Genomic DNA, 19,272 nt, shown 5'->3' with positions numbered 1-19,272 from the left:
GTAGGGTATCTGTTCCCATATTAATAACAGCCCGTATATTAATCCCAACCGTCGATAAACCAAATAAAAAATCAATTTAATTACAATTTCTCACATCGTATGTACACAATAATGGATGCAACACATTCTTGAATGTTTCGAATATTATTCAAGATTTTTTTAAAGTAATGTTTTAATGCACAAGAATCAAATTATTAAAAGATAAAATTATTATGCACTTTTATTTTCATTTTCCTACCTCTGAACTGTTGGTTTGATGCACTGCTCGATTGCTACTAGCAGATTCATCCGTTTTCACGCCGTTGTTTTCCACTCAATTTCAAGCTAACACAAGTGTATCCTTTCGAAATTCACTTCACAACACATAAAGCACATCACATTTTCACTATACATATAATTATATTTGAAAAACCAACACGATTTCCTATAGTTTGATATAGGTTTATTTCGAACAACGTCTAAATTATCCTTGCCCGTATTCCAAACTGTTTACATGGCTTGTAGTACTCTCAAGGGTTGCCGACCTAGATTATTATTTTTTTAAAATGCTTGAATAAACTTTTACTGTGAAATTCAACTATTATGTTTGTAAAATAAGGTATATCGAAGAGATAATCTATGACGAACATAAAATTAAACTGATAAGTTGAAAAACTACAACAAAAACTGCAATTTTGTAATTATATTTCAATTCAAATACAAAACATTGTAGAATTCGGCATCACTGCAATCATATCGTTACGTATACACACAAGTAATAGTGTGCGTATTTTATGTTGGAAACAGTATTATTGATATAGGTACAGGCATAGGATTAACTATTCTTGAATGTTATTGAAATAGGTACATGGCGGTGATGATGTTTTTCAGCTAAATACTTCTATAATGTGATAATAATTTTATTTTTGAAGTTACCAAATTGTTTTCAATTAAAAATTACGTGAGCCGAGCATAATTATTCTCATGTTTCTTGATTATTGGGTGAGAAATCAATGCATTTTATATGCGCATTGCCTTATTGTTATTGATATAGGAACAGATACCCTATTTCCCACGGGACTGTTTTGAATTTTCAGACAGAATTCACATGGAATTTTTTTCGGAGTTTTAAGGAATTTTTTTCGCAATTTACACTGGAGATGTTTGGTTTTTTTTTCAACAATTTGTAGCAAAATTTCCAAGCAAAATTGTTCAGAGAGAATTGTTCAAAAATCATTTTGAATGCCAGCACTTTATCAAGATTATATGAAGTAATGTCAAAGTTTTTACAGCAAATTTCTTTACTGGATTTTTCCTGAATATCCACAAGAAATTCCTTTGAAGTTTTTTTCTTGGATTATTGTAAAAACATGAATATTTTTCAAATTTGTAGCTGCAGTCCGCTGATGCAAAAGTGTCGGCGGCGTGATGCCAAAAACCATCTGCGGCGGTGGCGTGGCGCGGCGGATTTTTTTTATTTTTTCCCATTTTTCCTTTCCAAATTTTTGTTGTGGAAATTGAGACTGAATCGCAACCTGTTTTTTCGTTTATTTTTTTTTATGGAAAAAGGATCTAAGGCTAAGATGGTTAAATAGCGCAGATATGCATCGGCGTTACGACCGACGCTGCGTTACCGGTTTTTCTCGATGTACACCTGCGTCTTTTTAACGCTGAGTTGAAAAGACGCTACGTGGGCATCGGCCCTAACCTAAGATGCGCTTTGCGTTTAATGATTAAATCATTAAATTTTAATGATTTGTATCTTTTACACCGCTATTGTTATTCACCAAAAGTTTTTCGTGTAAAAACCACGTGGTTGGAGAGCAACACCCCCCTCCCCCCATGTGGCTTATCGTGGTCATTTTCCAACCCCCCTCCCATATATGACCACGTGATTTCTGGACGGCCCCATGGATGGTTCTCCCAACAGCTGATGCAACTCGTGGTTCATTCGCCTCCTCCACGTACCGTCCGCCATCTGCACCCCACCATAGATGGCACGCAGCACTTTTCTTTCGAAAACTCCCAGTGCGCGTTGGTCTTCTACGAGCATCGTCCAGGTCTCGTGTCCGTAGAAGACTACTGGTCTAAAAAGCGTTTTGTAGATTGTCAGTTTGGTAAGGCCGCGAACTCTATTCGATCTGAGCATCTTGCGGAGTTCAAAGTACGTACGATTTCCAGCCACTATGCGTCTCCGAAGTTCTCTGCTGGTGTCATTTTCGGCAGTCACCAGTGAGCCCAAGTACACAAATTCTTCCGTCACCACCGATGCAAACTCGCGGTGGGTGGCTCACATTGTCTTCTTTTGAACCTATTACTATCATGTACTTCGTCTTCGACGTGTTGATGACTAGTCTGATCTGGTTAGCTTCCCGCTTCAGTCCGATGTAGGCTTCCTCCATCTTCTCAAAGTTACGTGCCATAATATCTATGTCGTCGGCGAAACCAAATAGCTTGACAGACTTATTGAAAATTGTAACACTGGTGTTAATCCCTGCTCTTCGTATTACCTCTTCCAAAGTGGTGTTGAATAGCAGTATTATTGAGCAGCAAATTTAGTAAAGATTAAGATACCTCACTCACAATAAATACTTGTAATAACAGAAAATAATAATTTATTCATTTCTTGAAAATGGTTAAACTGATCAATGTTACCCCGGCGATTAACTTTTGAAGTATTCCTATCAAAAGTTATTCTAAGACAACAGTTAGGTGCGCAAACTTTCCCCTCTTTACTCTATATGTTTGGAAATGGGTTTCTAAACATTGCAATCAATTGGAATGTTATTTGAATAATTTCCGGAAAGTGGCAATCACATATGCTTGTAGTGATTATTATGGTAGATGTTGATGAATTGTTTAATAAATTAATATGAGCGAGCAGGACTCCGAGGCAATTTTTGCTGTGTATTCCAGACTGAGCAGGTCTCACATTGCTTTTTGTTTATTCCAGAGTGAGTCGGATCCTGCATTTTTTTGTTTGTTCTGGGGCGAGCAGGTTTCCGAGGCATTTTTATATTTCTGAGCGAGTATAGGACTCCGAGCCATTTTGACGTAGGACATTTTTTGTTCGTTTGAATATTTTATTTGGAGACTGGATTCTAAAAAAAAAATGTGAATATATTTGGCCGATATTTAGTGGGCTGATTTAGATTTGGCAATCTTATTAGGAAGTTGGATCGAGTTGCTGAAATCAACTAAGAACTGATTGAACATGTAACTTGAAAACTTTGCGGAATTCTATTCTATTCTGAACGTCATAACTTGCTATTACATACTAAAGTTTGATTGCCTTGATGCCCAGATTTAGAAAATAACGCATCTGATTGGGATCTGCCAAGAAAATGTATGGGGAAAAAATTGCCATCGAATTTAAAAAACTACATTGCTCAGAAGTTTCATTACCTCAAAATATACCCCATGCAAAATTTGAGCTCAAGCGGACATGATTTAGGGGTGCCTAGAATTCATCAAAGTTTTAATATTTTTACCCATGAAAACTTTTGCAAGGGGGGACCAAAGAAAAAATTGAAAATCGAATTTTTGTTTTTGATGCCAAATGACTTAAAAATGCATGAGATCTGACGTCACTTAAAAATAAAATTGAAAGAAAAAACGATTTTTTTTTTCATTTTTCGGATTTCTAGGAAAATTTTTTTCAACGAATTTCAACACCGGACGATACGCAAACGTTTTCGTAGCCAAAAATATCCCCCAATGCAAAATTTGAGCTAAATCGGACATGATTTAGGGGTGCTCGAAATTAATCAAAACTTTATTTATTTTTTTTCATTCTAGGTTTTCTTATTAAAAGATTTTATTTTAACTTTAGAAGTGAAAGCAGTCACACTGTTTATTATTATTATTATTATTCATAAAATGGAGGATATTCTGTTTGTTGGGAAATATTTGCCATTGTTTCCCAAGTCATCTAATTTGCCGTCGTAAGGTGAAGTTCTTCGTAAGTTCATGTTTCATTTGCGAGCTGAGAAACAAACTGCTAAACAAAGTGCGCAAATAACAACGAGTTTGAAGCCTTAAAGTAGTGAATTATAATTCCAAACTCTCAGTAGATGAGGATCAAAAACAGTGTATTCTACAGTTAGTTGAGGAACATCGAAAATTGTACAAAAGTCCGTCCCCTTGTGAGAAAAAAAAGTTTTGAATAATTTTAAGCAACCCTAAATCATGTCCGATTTAGCTCAAATTTTGCATAGGGGGATATTTTTGGCTACGAAAACGTTTGTGCATCGTCCGGTGTTGAAATTCGTTGAAAAAAATTTCATCATATGTACAAATTTCTAAGTCCCAAAAATGTTCTAAGAGAAAAAATCGATCTTCTCCAAAATTTTTTTTTAAATGACATCAGATCTCGACGTTTCATGGATTTTTAAGTCATTTGGCAACAAAAACAAAAATTCGATTTTCAACTTTTACTTTGGTCCCCCCTTGGAAAAATTTTCATGGGTAAACATTTCATAACATTGATGAAGATTCTTCTTCTTCTTATTGGCATTACATCCCCACACTGGGACAGAGCCGCCTCGCAGCTTAGTGTTAATTAAGCACTTCCACAGTTATTAACTGCGAGGTTTCTAAGCCAAGTTACCATTTTTGCATTCGTATATCATGAGGCTAATACGATGATACTTTTATGCCCAGGGAAGTCGAGACAATTTCCAACCCGAAAATTGCCTAGACCGAAGATGAAGATTAGGCATCCCTAAATTATGTCCGATTGAGCTCAAATTTTACATGGGGTCATATTTTGGGGTAATGAAACTTGTGAGCAATGTCGTTTTTTGAAATTCAAAAATGTCATTTTCATTGGCACCCTAATCCATACTTAGTGTTGCCATTTACCCTTTCGTTGCAAGTTATTCCATTTTACGGTGCCTTGCGATTGTTATCAGCTACAAACCCTACTGACTTAATTCGTTTATTTATTTAGTTCAAGACCTTGGAATGCTGCATTGAAATATTAGCTCATTATGAACTTTTGGTTATTTTGATTTTCTTTGAATTTTGATCGCTCGTCTAATATAGGGGTAATGACGGCTTGTTTTTGGCAGGTTTTATTCTATTATTGGCAAAGGGTTTTTTATGCTCAAATTTGGCCCAAACATTATTTGCATATCAAAGAATATTGTGGCCAAATTTCATAAAATTCGGTAGACAAAAACCCCCCTGCCAATAACACTATCCAACAAAATTGAACTTTTTTTCGCTCCCTTCAACAATTTTTAATGTACTCAATAGATTTTTTTACGCTGAATTCAGGTACGTATTCAGATTTTCTGTAACACGTCCAGTTTTTGAGAAAAACGCATTTTAATTCACAAAAGTACGTATTTTCATAGAAATTTGGTTTCTCTCCCCCGCAAAACTGAATTTTGGGTCCTCACTTTTAGAATAAAGTTCGAATTTTGTAGAATGGGCCTTGTAGAATGCATGTGGGTTGTTGGATTTCATTTGGTACGTACATTTGTTGTGAAAAACGGAATTTCATTCACAAAAGTACGTCTTTTCATAGAAATTTGGTTTCTCTCTTCTGCAAAGCTGAATTTCGGCTCCTCACTTTGGGAATAAAGTTTGAATTTTGTAGAATGGGCTTTGTAGAATGCATGTGGGTTGTTGGATTTCATTTGGCACGTACATTTGTTTTGAAAAACGGAATTTCATTCACAAAAGTACGTCTTTTCATAGAAATTTGGTTTCTCTCCTCTGCAAAGCTGAATTTTGGCTCCTCACTTTTAGAATGAAGTTTGAATTTTGTAGAATGGGCTTTGTAGAATGCATGTGGGTTGTTGGATTTCATTTGGTACGTACATTTGTTGTGAATAACGGAATTTCATTCACAAAAGTACGTCTTTTCATAGAAATTTGGTTTCTCTCTTCTGCAAAGCTGAATTTCGGCTCCTCACTTTGGGAATAAAGTTTGAATTTTGTAGAATGGGCTTTGTAGAATGCATGTGGGTTGTTGGATTTCATTTGGCACGTACATTTGTTTTGAAAAACGGAATTTCATTCACAAAAGTACGTCTTTTCATAGAAATTTGGTTTCTCTCTTCTGCAAAGCTGAATTTCGACTCCTCACTTTTAGAATAAAGTTTGAATTTTGTAGAATGGGCTTTGTAGAATGCATGTGGGTTGTTGGATTTTATTTGGTACGTACATTTGTTGAGAAAAACGGAATTTCATTCACAAAAGAACGTCTTTTCATAGAAATTTGGTTTCTCTCCTCTGCAAAGCTGAATTTTGGCTCCTCACTTTTAGAATGAAGTTTGAATTTTGTAGAATGGGCTTTGTAGAATGCATGTGGGTTGTTGGATTTCATTTGGTACGTACATTTGTTGTGAATAACGGAATTTCATTCACAAAAGTACGTCTTTTCATAGAAATTTGGTTTCTCTCTTCTGCAAAGCTGAATTTCGGCTCCTCACTTTGGGAATAAAGTTTGAATTTTGTAGAATGGGCTTTGTAGAATGCATGTGGGTTGTTGGATTTCATTTGGCACGTACATTTGTTTTGAAAAACGGAATTTCATTCACAAAAGTACGTCTTTTCATAGAAATTTGGTTTCTCTCCCCTGCAAAGCTGAATTTTGGCTCCTCACTTTTAGAATGAAGTTTGAATTTTGTAGAATGGGCTTTGTAGAATGCATGTGGGTTGTTGGATTTTATTTGGCATGTACATTTGTTGTGAAAAACGGAATTTCATTCACAAAAGTACGTCTTTTCATAGAAATTTGGTTTCTCTCTTCTGCAAAGCTGAATTTCGGCTCCTCACATTGGGAATAAAGTTTGAATTTTGTAGAATGGGCCTTGTAGAATGCATGTGGGTTGTTGGATTTTATTTGGCACGTACATTTGTTGTGAAAAACGGAATTTCATTCACAAAAGTACGTCTTTTCATAGAAATTTGGTTTCTCTCTTCTGCAAAGCTGAATTTCGGCTCCTCACTTTGGGAATAAAGTTTGAATTTTGTAGAATGGGCTTTGTAGAATGCATGTGGGTTGTTGGATATTATTTGGTACGTACATTTGTTGAGAATAACGGAATTTCATTCACAAAAGAACGTCTTTTCATAGAAATTTGGTTTCTCTCCTCTGCAAAGCTGAATTTTGGCTCCTCACTTTTAGAATGAAGTTTGAATTTTGTAGAATGGGCTTTGTAGAATGCATGTGGGTTGTTGGATTTTATTTGGCATGTACATTTGTTGTGAAAAACGGAATTTCATTCACAAAAGTACGTCTTTTCATAGAAATTTGGTTTCTCTCTTCTGCAAAGCTGAATTTCGGCTCCTCACTTTGGGAATAAAGTTTGAATTTTGTAGAATGGGCTTTGTAGAATGCATGTGGGTTGTTGGATTTCATTTGGCACGTACATTTGTTTTGAAAAACGGAATTTCATTCACAAAAGTACGTCTTTTCATAGAAATTTGGTTTCTCTCTTCTGCAAAGCTGAATTTCGACTCCTCACTTTTAGAATAAAGTTTGAATTTTGTAGAATGGGCTTTGTAGAATGCATGTGGGTTGTTGGATTTTATTTGGTACGTACATTTGTTGAGAAAAACGGAATTTCATTCACAAAAGAACGTCTTTTCATAGAAATTTGGTTTCTCTCTTCTGCAAAGCTGAATTTCGGCTCCTCACTTTGGGAATAAAGTTTGAATTTTGTAGAATGGGCTTTGTAGAATGCATGTGGGTTGTTGGATTTCATTTGGCACGTACATTTGTTTTGAAAAACGGAATTTCATTCACAAAAGTACGTCTTTTCATAGAAATTTGGTTTCTCTCTTCTGCAAAGCTGAATTTCGACTCCTCACTTTTAGAATAAAGTTTGAATTTTGTAGAATGGGCTTTGTAGAATGCATGTGGGTTGTTGGATTTTATTTGGTACGTACATTTGTTGAGAAAAACGGAATTTCATTCACAAAAGTACGTCTTTTCATAGAAATTTGGTTTCTCTCTTCTGCAAAGCTGAATTTCGGCTCCTCACTTTGGGAATAAAGTTTGAATTTTGTAGAATGGGCCTTGTAGAATGCATGTGGGTTGTTGGATTTCATTTGGCACGTACATTTGTTGTGAAAACAGAATTTCATTCACAAAAGTACGTCTTTTCATAGAAATTTGGTTTCTCTCCTGCAAAGCTGAATTTCGGCTCCTCACTTTTAGAATAAAGTTTGAATTTTGTAGAATGGGCCTTGTAGAATGCATGTGGGTTGTTGGATTTCATTTGGCACGTACATTTGTTGTGAAAAACGGAATTTCATTCACAAAAGTACGTCTTTTCATAGAAATTTGGTTTCTCTCTTCTGCAAAGCTGAATTTCGGCTCCTCACTTTGGGAATAAAGTTTGAATTTTGTAGAATGGGCCTTGTAGAATGCATGTGGGTTGTTGGATTTTATTTGGCACGTACATTTGTTGTGAAAAACGGAATTTCATTCACAAAAGTACGTCTTTTCATAGAAATTTGGTTTCTCTCTTCTGCAAAGCTGAATTTTGGCTTCTCACTTTTAGAATAAAGTTTGAATTTTGTAGAATGGGCTTTGTAGAATGCATGTGGGTTGTTGGATTTTATTTGGCATGTACATTTGTTGTGAAAAACGGAATTTCATTCACAAAAGTACGTCTTTTCATAGAAATTTGGCTTCTCTCTTCTGCAAAGCTGAATTTCGGCTCCTCACTTTTAAAATAAAGTTTGAATTTTGTAGAATGGGCCTTGTAGAATGCATGTGGGTTGTTGGATTTTATTTGGCATGTACATTTGTTGTGAAAAACGGAATTTCATTCACAAAAGTACGTCTTTTCATAGAAATTTGGTTTCTCTCCCCTGCAAAGCTGAATTTTGGCTCCACACTTTTAGAATAAAGTTTGAATTTTGTAGAATGGGCTTTGTAGAATGCATGTGGGTTGTTCGATTTCATTTGGCACGTACATTTGTTTTGAAAAACGGAATTTCATTCACAAAAGTACGTCTTTTCATAGAAATTTGGTTTCTCTCTTCTGCAAAGCTGAATTTTGGCTCCACACTTTTAGAATAAAGTTTGAATTTTGTAGAATGGGCTTTGTAGAATGCATGTGGGTTGTTGGATTTCATTTGGTACGTACATTTGTTGTGAAAAATTTTCACAGCACGTCTTGTTCACATTCTTCTCCCCAAAGCTGAATTTTTGGCTCACTTTGTAGTCCTGCAGAAACCTGGTTTCCTAATTTTGTGGAATCGGCCTTCTCTGGGAAAGTCGGCATTGAATGGGTTCCCCATTGGTGTTTCATTTGGTACGTATTTGTTGAAAACAGTTTCTTCTTTCAAAGCTGACCTGGACCTCACTTGAATGACTTTGTTCATAGGAAATCATAGAACATTCTATCTTCTGCAAAGTTGACTTTGGTTTCAATTTCAGATTTCCAATTTTGTAGAATGGGCCTTGTAGAATGCATGTGGGTTGTTGTATTTTATCTGGTACATTTGTTGTGAAACGGGAATATAATTCACAACATACGTATTTTCAATGAAATTTGATTTTGTGCCTGCAAAGTTAAATTTTGGCTCCTCACTTTGGGAATAAAGTTGGAATTTTGTAGAATAGGCCTTGCAGAAAGCATATGGTTTGTTGGATGACATTTGACGCATTGAGAAGCCGAATTTCTATGAAAATACGTACTTTTGTTAATTAAATTCCGTTTTTCACAACAAATGAAATTCAGCAACCAACATGCATTCTGCAAGGCCTATTCTACAAAATTCCAACTTTATTCCCAAAGTGAGAAGCCAAAATTTAGCTTTGCAGAGCACAGAATCCAAATTTCATTGAAAATACGTACTTTTGTGAATAAAATTCCGTTTTTCACAACAAATGTACGTGTCAAATAAAATCCAACAACCCACATACATTCTACAAAGCCCATTCTACAAAATTCAAACTTTATTCTGAAATTGAGGAGCCGAAATTCAGCTTTGCAGAGGATAGAAGCCAAATTTCTATGAAAAGACGTACTTTTGTGAATGAAATTCCGTTTTTCACAACAATTGAACGTGCCAAATGAAATCCAACAACCCACATGCATTCTACAAGACCCATTTCACCAAATTCAAACTTTATTCTAAAAGTGAGGAGCCGAAATTCAGCTTTGCAGAGGAGAGAAACCAAATTTCTATGAAAAGACGTACTTTTGTGAATGAAATTCCGTTTTTCACAACAAATGTACATGCCAAATAAAATCCAACAACCCACATGCATTCAACAAGGATAATTCAACAAAGTTCAAACTTTATTCTAAAAGTGAGGAGCCGAAATTCAGCTTTGCAGAGGAGAGAAACCAAATTTCTATGAAAAGACGTACTTTTGTGAATGAAATTCCGTTTTTCACAACAAATGTACGTGCCAAATAAAATCCAACAACCCACATGCATTCTACAAGGCCCATTCTACAAAATTCAAACTTTATTCTGAAATTGAGGAGCCGAAATTCAGCTTTGCAGAGGATAGAAGCCAAATTTCTATGAAAAGACGTACTTTTGTGAATGAAATTCCGTTTTTCACAACAAATGTACGTACCAAATGAAATCCAACAACCCACATGCATTCTACAAGGCCCATTCTACAAAATTCAAACTTTATTCTAAAAGTGAGGAGCCGAAATTCAGCTTTGCAGAAGAGAGAAACCAAATTTCTATGAAAAGACGTACTTTTGTGAATGAAATTCCGTTTTTCACAACAATTGAACGAGCCAAATGAAATCCAACAACCCACATGCATTCTACAAGACCCATTTCACCAAATTCAAACTTTATTCTAAAAGTGAGGAGCCGAAATTCAGCTTTGCAGAAGAGAGAAACCAAATTTCTATGAAAGGACGTACTTTTGTGAATGAAATTCCGTTTTTCACAACAATTGAACGACCCAAATGAAATCCAACAACCCACATGCATTCTACAAGACCCATTTCACCAAATTCAAACTTTATTTTAAAAGTGAGGAGCCGAAATTCAGCTTTGCAGAGGAGAGAAACCAAATTTCTATGAAAAGACGTACTTTTGTGAATGAAATTCCGTTTTTCACAACAATTGTACGTGCCAAATAAAATCCAACAACCCACATGCATTCTACAAAGCCCATTCTACAAAATTCAAACTTTATTCTAAAAGTGAGGAGTCGAAATTCAGCTTTGCAGAAGAGAGAAACCAAATTTCTATGAAAGGACGTACTTTTGTGAATGAAATTCCGTTTTTCACAACAAATGTACGTGCCAAATAAAATCCAACAACCCACATGCATTCTACAAAGCCCATTCTACAAAATTCAAACTTTATTCTAAAAGTGAGGAGTCGAAATTCAGCTTTGGAGAAGAGAGAAACCAAATTTCTATGAAAAGATGTAATTTTGTGAATGAAATTCCGTTTTTCAAAACAATTGAACGTGCCAAATGAAATCCAACAACCCACATGCATTCTACAAGACCCATTTCGCCAAATTCAAACTTTATTCTAAAAATGAGGAGCCGAAATTCAGCTTTGCAGAGGAGAGAAACCAAATTTCTATGAAAAGACGTACTTTTGTGAATGAAATTCCGTTTTTCACAACAAATGTACGTGCCAAATGAAATACAACAACCCACATGCATTCTTAAAGGCCTATTCTACAAAATTCAAACTTTATTCTGAAATCGAGGAGCCGAAATTCAGCTTTGCAGAAGAGAGAAGCCAAATTTCTATGAAAAGATGTAATTTTGTGAATGAAATTCCGTTTTTCACAACAATTGAACGTGCCAAATGAAATCCAACAACCCTCATGCGTTCTACAAGACCCATTTCACCAAATTCAAACTTTATTCTAAAAGTGAGGAGCCGAAATTCAGCTTTGGAGAAGAGAGAAACCAAATTTCTATGAAAAGACGTACTTTTGTGAATGAAATTCCGTTTTTCACAACAATTGAACGTGCCAAATGAAATCCAACAACCCACATGCATTCTACAAGACCCATTTCACCAAATTCAAACTTTATTCTAAAAATGAGGAGCCGAAATTCAGCTTTGCAGAGGAGAGAAACCAAATTTCTATGAAAAGACGTACTTTTGTGAATGAAATTTTGTTTTTCACAACAAATGTACGTACCAAATGAAATCCATCAACCCACATGCATTCTACAAGGCCCATTCTACAAAATTCAAACTTTATTCTAAAAGTGAGGAGCCGAAATTCAGCTTTGCAGAGGAGAGAAACCAAATTTCTATGAAAAGACGTACTTTTGTGAATGAAATTTTGTTTTTCACAACAAATGTACGTACCAAATGAAATCCATCAACCCACATGCATTCTACAAGGCCCATTCTACAAAATTCAAACTTTATTCTAAAAGTGAGGAGCCGAAATTCAGCTTTGCAGAGGAGAGAAACCAAATTTCTATGAAAAGACGTACTTTTGTGAATGAAATTCCGTTTTTCACAACAATTGAACGTATTGAATGAAATCCAACAACCCACATGCATTCTACAAGGCCCATTCTACAAAATTCAAACTTTATTTTAAAAGTGAGGAGCCGAAATTCAGCTTTGCAGAAGAGAGAAACCAAATTTCTATGAAAAGACGTACTTTTGTGAATGAAATTCCGTTTTTCACAACAATAGAACGTGCCAAATGAAATCCAACAACCCACATGCGTTCTACAAGACCCATTTCACCAAATTCAAACTTTATTCTAAAAGTGAGGAGCCGAAATTCAGCTTTGCAGAGGAGAGAAACCAAATTTCTATGAAAAGACGTACTTTTGTGAATGAAATTTTGTTTTTCACAACAAATGTACGTACCAAATGAAATCCATCAACCCACATGCATTCTACAAGGCCCATTCTACAAAATTCAAACTTTATTCTAAAAGTGAGGAGCCGAAATTCAGCTTTGCAGAGGAGAGAAACCAAATTTCTATGAAAAGACGTACTTTTGTGAATGAAATTCCGTTTTTCACAACAAATGTACGTGCCAAATGAAATCCAACAACCCACATGCATTCTACAAGGCCCATTCTACAAAATTCAAACTTTATTCTAAAAGTGAGGAGCCGAAATTCAGCTTTGCAGAGGAGAGAAACCAAATTTCTATGAAAAGACGTACTTTTGTGAATGAAATTCCGTTTTTCACAACAATTGAACGTGCCGAATGAAATCCAACAACCCACATGCATTCTACAAGACCCATTTAACCAAATTCAAACTTTATTCTAAAAGTGAGGAGCCGAAATTCAGCTTTGCAGAGGAGAGAATCCAAATTTCTTTGAAAATACGTACTTTTGTGAAATAAATTCCGTTTTTCACAACAAATGAACGTGTCAAATAAGATTCAACAACTGACTTAGATCTTGCACGATTCCTTCTATATAATTCAAACCTCTTTTTCAAAGTTATAAACTGAAAACCAGCTTTACAGAACAGAGAAAACAAATTCCCATAAGACTACGTAGTTTTGTGAATTTAAACCCGTTTTTCTCAAAAACTGGACGTGTTACAAAAAATCTGAATACATGACTGAATTCAGCGAAGAAAAATCTTTCAAGTACACTGAGAATGGTTGAAGGGAGTAAAACACTGTTGACTAGTGTAATAGAATAAAACCTGCCAAAGCCGTCTGTTCCCCTAAATCGAAACGCATTGACCATTCATTTATTCCATTGGTTACATCAAATTGCACTATCAGGACACTCTTCCCATTGCAAACGCCACTCTCACAATCTCTCTCACCAAGCATGTGCTACTCGGTATTTACTCGACCTTGCATATCAAAACACTGTTAGGTACATATATCGAATCAATGACGACACAGCACAATAAAATCAATAAACAAAATGCTCGATTAGAATATGCTGATTAATTCCACTTACCGCGCGGTAGTAGTTTCAATTGAATCAATTCCAAATTATGTAACGGGGAGGGTAGCTGTGCGTGCACTCGTCTGCAATGCCGGTTAGTTCGAACTTCGACTTTGACCCCTATTCCTCCGACTGATGAGTATTGGGAATCAATGACGAAACTTCGGACGCCAGCTATGCGCCACCGATGACGATTGGCAGAATGCCGAAAAACTACATGCACCAACAAACCGCGAGATAAACACAGTGATGAAAAGAACACAAAAATTGCTAAAGCTGCACACTACATTAGATAAACTTCACTGTGTGTTGTTGTGGTCACTGGAAAGTTTGAGGTTAGGTTTAGTGAGTTGATTTTCATTAATTTTTTCAACGGATCCCATGCATTTTGTACTTTTTCACAATCTCATTAATCGTTGTTGAATGACTATGTGTTTGCTACTGAATAACACTCTCGGTTGTTTTCTCCTTCACTTTTTGGCACTTTCACACTCGGCGCATCATTAAAATTCACTTAATTTCAATCACTGACAGCCTATTCGCAGTCGTGAGTGATGGTGAAATGAAAACCGTGAATCCTCTAGTCCCGCTGTTGTCTAGAATGCGCAACAATGTTGCCTCGCCGGTGTAAAAATTTGGTTGCAATTTTAATTTGGGGACTTTATATGACTTTTTGCACACACCGTTGTTCGGCCTGAACTTGGGATGGTGGTGATAAGAAAACCACGTGAAAGCCGTTGGAGGATTCACGTCCAATTGAGACGAGAGCGCGCCTGCGACTGAATTTCGACCGATGCGATATATGCCACTGAGGTAATGTAGTTGAGCGGTGATACAACCGGGAGACTAACAACTCTCACTCTCGACTAACTCAACGTTTGTCACCTAGATACGATACTGGCGGTTCACGTTCGTCTTCGTTCATTCACGAGAGTTGTGCCAGATTGTAAAGTAAAAAAAAAATAGGGTGTCTGTACCGGTAAAAGTGGAAATCCGATTTTCTTTAGATTTTGGGTAATTTGCTTCATAAAAACAGAGATGCATTAACATTCAACAATTCGCACAAATTCATAGGTAGTACAATCCTGGACTAACGGGTGGCCACTAAAAAACGGGAATTTCAATACACTGGGGTCTCTTTTTACGCGGGTCACTTTTTACGCGACTTTTTCACGCGGATTTTGGGATTACGCGGTTTTTGAGATTTACGCTGATTTTTTTTAACCGGTTTTAATTTTTTACGCGATTTTTCGAAAATGTCTTGAAATCACGTAAAAATTGTAAAAAGTTGATTTTTTATCGATTTTTTCAAAAGTCGTTTTTTACGCGGATTTCGGATTTTACGCGGTTTTCAAAAAAATATTCTAAGTCCTTTTCAAGGGAAAACACTTAGAATATTTAATGGAGGTACAATGCTGGGTGATTAGAGCGATGACCGTCAGTCCCGAAGGTTATTTGGCCACAGCCGTTAGGCCAAATGAGAAGTGAGAAGGGATAAGTGAGAAGTGAGAAATGAGAAAAAAGGTGTAATATGGGAGATATGAGAAGTGAGTAGCAAAAAGGTAGAAGTGAGAAGGGAGAAGTAAGAAGTAAGAAGCGAGAAGTGTGAAATGAAAAGCAAGAAGTGAGGAAGGGAGAAGTGAGAAGTAATAAGTGAGAAGCGAGAAGTGAATAGTGTGAAATGAGATGTGAGAGGTGACAAGTGAGAATGGAGAAGTGATATGTGGGAAATGAGAAGTAAGAAATAATTTGTGAGATGTGAGAAGCAAGTAGGGAGAAGTAAGGAGAGTGAAATGAGAGAGCGAGAAGTGAGAAATAAGAAGGAAGAAATGAGAAGGAACAAGTGAGCGCCGAGAAGTGAATAGTAAAAAGTGAGAGGCGAGAAGTAAATAGTGAGAAGTGAGTAATGAAATAAAGATGTGAGATGTGATGTGGGAAAACTGAGAAGCGAGAAGCGGTAAGTAAAAAGAGGAAAGTGAGAAGTGATAAGTAAGAAGTGACAAATGAGAGATTAGATACGATAAGTGAGATTTAAGATAGAAAAACTGAGAAGCGAGAAGAGAGAAGTAGGAAGTACGTAGTGAAAAATGAGAAGTGTGAAGTAAGTAATGTAAAGTGAGAATTGAGGAGTAATAAGTGAGTAGTGAGAAGTAAGAACTGAGAAGTAGGAAACGAGTGGTGTGACCCGAGAAGCAAAAAATGAGAAGCGAGAAGGAAGAAGTTAAAAGTGAATGAGAAGTGAGATGTGCGAAGTGAGAAGTGAGAAATAGGAAGGGAGAAATGATAAGTAAGAAAACGGTAGCGAGAAGTGAAATGTGAGATTTGGGAAGTGTGAAGTAAGGAATGGGGCCGTCCTTAGCCGTGCGGTAAGACGCGCAGCTACAAAGCAAGACCATGCTGAGGGTGGCTGGGTTTGATTCCCAATGCCTGTCTAGGCAATTTTCGGATTGGAAATTGTCTCGACTTCCCTGGGCATAAAAGTATCATCGTGCTAGCCTCATGATATACGAATGCAAAATGGTAACCTGGCTTAGAAACCTCGCAGTTAATAACTGTGGAAGTGCTTAGTGAACACTAAGCTGTGAGGCGGCTCTGTCCCAGTGTGGAGATGTTATGCCAATAAGAAGAAGAAGAAGAAGTAAGGAATGATATGCGAGTAGTGAGAAGTAAAAGGCGATCAGTCGAAAGTGATTTTTGATAAGTGAAAAGTTAGAAGTTAATAGTGAGAGGTGAGATGTGAAAAATCAGAAGTGAGAAAGGAGAAGTGAGAAGTAATATGTAAGATGTAAGAAGTGAGAAACAAGAAGGGAGAAGTGGGAAAGCAGAAATGAGAAATTAGAAGTGAGAAGTAAGAAGCGAGAAGTGGAAGTAAGAAGTGAGGAGCGAGAATTAAGAAGTGAGAAGTGAAAAGTGAGACGCGGGAAGTCAGAAGTGAGAGGCTAGAAGTGAATAGTGTGAAGTGAGAAATGAGATAAATATACGAGTAGTGACAAGTGAGAGCCGAAAAATGAGAAGCTATAAGTGAGAAGTGTGACTTAGAAGTGAGAAATTCGATACGAGAAGTGAGGTTCAAGATATGAGAAGCGATAAGTGTGAAACGAGAAGTGATAAGTGAGAGCCGAGAAATAGGTTGGAGGCGACAAATGAGAAGTGAGAAATTCAATACGAGAAGTCAGATGTGAGAAGTGGGAATTAAGAAGCCAGAATTGAATGGAGAGAACTGGGTTGTGAGAAGTGAGAATGGAGAAGTGAGAAGCGAGAAATGAAAAGTAGTAAGATGTATGAAGGGAAGGCAAGAAGGGTAAAGTTAGAAGATAGAAGTGGGGAGTGGGAAGTAAGAAGGGAGAAGTGAGAATTGAGGAGCGAGAAGTGCAAAGTGAGAGGTGAGAAATGAGATAAAGATGTGATATGTGAAAAGTGAGAAGTTATAAGTAAGCGCCGAGAATTGAGAAGCTTCAAGTGAGAAGTGAGATTTAGAAGTGAGAAGTGAGACATTTGATACGAGAAGTGAGATGTAAGATGTAAGAAGTGAGAAACGAGAAGTGAAAAATGAGAAGTGAGAATCGAGAGAAGTGAGTGTTGAGAAGTTAATTATGAGAAGTGAAGAGTGAGAGATAAAAAGCAATTTGTAATCTTACAGAGAAGTGAAAAGGGACAAGAGAGAAGTTAGAAGGGAGAAGTGAGGTGTGTGATGTGTGATGTGAGAGGTGAGAAGCAAAAAGTTGAGAACTGAGAAGTGAAAATCGATGAGTGAGAAGTGAGAGGCGAGAAATGAGATGTAAAAGGAAAAAACATAGATAAAAATGGGAGGTGTGAGAAGTGAGAAGGGAGAAGTGTACCACGCGAATTTGACGTCACACGCTTCATTGCTTGGATTGCAATCGTGGCGTCATGCTCGTTTAGCTACACTAGTTAAGAGTTGTTTGGCTACCCTCGTCTTCGCCTCAGCTCGTCTATAGAACCTACAGTGTCTATAATCTAGACTACTTTCCGGTTTGGGTACAATATTTATACCACTACCCACTACCCGGGATGTGGTCGTCGAGTAACTCGATAATATTATTGAGTTCGCAAGCGAAAGGCAGAACATCATTAATGAACTGAAACAGAACCTGCTGGTGTTTGAGTCGTAAGACAATAACAGGACGCTTTTATCAGCCACCCGGGAGAAGCGTGAAGGCCGACAAAGGTGCCATAACTGAGGCCTTCTCCTTCCTTGGAACATCGACTATGGCAGAAGAGGCGATTGATATCGCCCTGACGGCCAACGAGGAAAATATTGGCCTAACCAAAAACGGCTCAGGCAGCAAACCGACGAAGGTGCTCAGAGCAAAGCCAAGCAGTAGGCGACAGTAGGCCAAACGTCGTCTTGACTGGCCCAAAAGAGATCTTGGGTGACGGCGCCGAGGTGAGATCGTTGGGGACGGAAGTGAACTTCCAGTGCAAGCAACTGGACGAGGTCACGAACGCGATGACGACGAGCAGTGCGGTACAAAGGTCGTCTATTTGGCACGCAGCTTGCCTACCCTAGTTAATGGAGCGTGTCCCATCGGAGAGGAAAACAAGAAGAAGCCACGCAAGCAACACAGTTGAATCTTAACCACTGTGCATCTGTCCAGCAGCTGCTGTGGCAGTCGGTCTCGGAGTCGAGGACCGATGTCGCTCTCCTGTCCGACCCGTACAACGTCCCTGACTTGGGTCGTTATTTACGTGACTATTTACACTCGGAATTTATTCCAGCAAGCAAGCAATTTATTTGAAACAGGTCGACAGACCTTTGTTTACGCGTGTAGATCGAAAGGCCTTGCTGCAGAAATTTCTTGGAGAGACAAGAAACTATGCTGTGTACACATTATATTCTATCTACAATAAGGAACATGTACCACATATGAAACAGTTCGACAGACCTTTGGTTACACGTGTAGTTCAAAAGCCCTTACTGCAGGAATTTCTTGGATGGCCAAGATGTTATTCTTCATACGCATTCTATACTATGTATCACAAAGAGCATGCACCATATTTTAAACAGGTCGACAGACCTTTGGTTACGCGTGTAGATCAAAAGGCCTTACTGCAGGAATTTCTTGGATAGCCAAGAAGTTATTCTTCATACACATTCTATACTATGTACCACAAAGAGCATGCACCATATTTGAAACAGGTCGACAGACCTTTGGTTACGCGTGTAGATCCAAAAGGCCTTACTCCAGGAATTTCTCGTATGACCAAGAAGTTATTCTTCATTCACATTTTATTCTATGTACCACAAAGAGCATGTACCATATTTGAAACAGGTCGTCAGACTTTTGGTTACGCGTGTAGATCAAAAGGCCTTACTGCAGGAATTTCTTGGATGTCCAAGAAGTTATTTTTTATTCACATTCTATTCTATGGACCACAAAGAGCATGTACCATATTTGAAACAGGT

At 37.2% G+C, this 19,272-nt stretch overlaps 2 protein-coding genes across 2 annotated transcripts in view; one reads left to right on the top strand and one right to left on the bottom strand.

Annotated features, from left to right (window-relative positions):
* Positions 1-14,642, bottom strand: part of LOC134227990 (putative sodium-dependent multivitamin transporter) — a 42,665-nt gene extending 28,023 nt beyond the window's left edge. Inside the window, exon 1 of the mRNA XM_062709722.1 lies at positions 13,857-14,642. The gene's annotated coding sequence lies outside the window, so the exon portion shown is untranslated. The remainder of the gene's footprint in view (positions 1-13,856) is intronic.
* Positions 1-19,272, top strand: part of LOC134219232 (uncharacterized) — a 98,182-nt gene that overhangs the window by 59,022 nt on the left and 19,888 nt on the right. The window lies entirely within an intron of this gene.

Source organism: Armigeres subalbatus, chromosome 3, assembly GCF_024139115.2.
Source record: "Armigeres subalbatus isolate Guangzhou_Male chromosome 3, GZ_Asu_2, whole genome shotgun sequence".
NCBI classification, from domain to species: Eukaryota; Metazoa; Arthropoda; class Insecta; order Diptera; family Culicidae; genus Armigeres; species Armigeres subalbatus.
The sequence above is the reverse complement of the archived record's forward strand: the minus strand, read 5'-3'. Positions and strand labels throughout refer to the sequence as shown.